Raw genomic sequence first — 1,346 nt, 5'->3', positions numbered from 1 at the left:
GTCAAGCAGGCCCATGAGATATTTTTCTATACCCTTTTTTTGTAAGATTTTTATCTCCCATTGTGCAACCTTAAATTGAAGTAGACAGTTTTCAACTAGACCCAGAGTTAATTTTTATGATACAAGGTCACAAATTTGGAGGAGAAGTATCAGAAAGTCCTTATCTGCATCTTGAAACATTTTTAGAGATTTGTGATATGGTGAAATGTGAAGGAGTGTTAGCAGATGCAGTTCGATTGATGACATTTCCTTTTAGTATCAAGGATAAAGCAAGGACTTGGTTATATTTTCTCCGTTCTCAAAGTATCACAAGTTGGGAACAATTGGAGAAGAAATTTCTGAATCATTTTTTTCCTCCAAGCAGAACAGTGTATATGAGGAATTGCATAACAAATTTTGCTCAAGCATATGGAGAATCATTATTTGAAGCATGAGATAGATTCAAGAGTCTTCAAAGACAGTGCCCTCATCAGAGTTTTGAAAAATGGTTGATTCTATACATATTCAATGGGGGAATTTTTTTTCAGACAAAAGTATATTGGATTCATCAGCTGGAGGTTCTTTTATGGATAAAAGTGTAGATGAAGCATATACATTAATTGATCAAGTGACATTGAACCTCTATGAATGTTCGAGCATAAGTAGGATGAAATCTCCTTCAAACATTCAAGAAGTGTAAAGCCATAAATGCTAAGCCTATCAAACAAATTGTAACTCGCCCATCTATGAGTCTTGAAAATCACAAGTCACAGAACGGGGAGTTCAAACATTTAGGGGCAAAGATTGAAAGTATAGTTTCAAAATGGTTTAAAGAAGATTCCCCCCCCCCCCCCTCCCTTCGCAGACAAGATCTAGTGAAAAGTGTGATGATGTTGGGTTGAGAATTGAAAAATGATGAAGAACTTCTAAAGAGACATGTTTAAAATTGAGGAGAAGAATAATAGAAGATCACAAGAACTCAGTTCCATTTCTCCAGGAAGTTTCCAAAGGCCACAAGTACCTTTCCCTCAACGATTGATCACACCAACACTAGATAAGCAAGTTGGACCTCCTCCAAAAGCTCAAAGGAAATTTGGGAAAAAGGAAGTTCAATCTTTCCCAGGACCTTCACTAATGGTTCATTTTTCACAATGGTTAGTGGGGGTCAATTAAAATAAAGACTTTGACAAATCCTGTGACACTAATAAGGTTGAGTGCAGATTTCATAGTGTGTATAAAGATGAAGACTCTTTAGATGAGGATTGTGATGATAATGTAGTGGATAATGAGTTTTTAGATCTACCTCCAAGTTTTATTGGAAATAGTGAAATTAAATTTTCAGATGATGAATGTGATGTGGTTGATCA

The 1,346-nt window shown here is 35.7% G+C and overlaps 1 non-coding gene across 1 annotated transcript; it reads right to left on the bottom strand.

Moving 5' to 3' along the window:
* Positions 1-372: 372 nt before the first annotated feature.
* Positions 373-478, bottom strand: LOC122037329. Its single transcript, XR_006127624.1, has one exon. It is a non-coding gene; the product is annotated as a small nucleolar RNA R71 (small nucleolar RNA).
* Between the last annotated feature and the right edge of the window lie 868 nt (positions 479-1,346).

Source organism: Zingiber officinale, unplaced genomic scaffold, assembly GCF_018446385.1.
Source record: "Zingiber officinale cultivar Zhangliang unplaced genomic scaffold, Zo_v1.1 ctg254, whole genome shotgun sequence".
Taxonomy (NCBI): domain Eukaryota; kingdom Viridiplantae; phylum Streptophyta; class Magnoliopsida; order Zingiberales; family Zingiberaceae; genus Zingiber; species Zingiber officinale.
The sequence above is the reverse complement of the archived record's forward strand: the minus strand, read 5'-3'. Positions and strand labels throughout refer to the sequence as shown.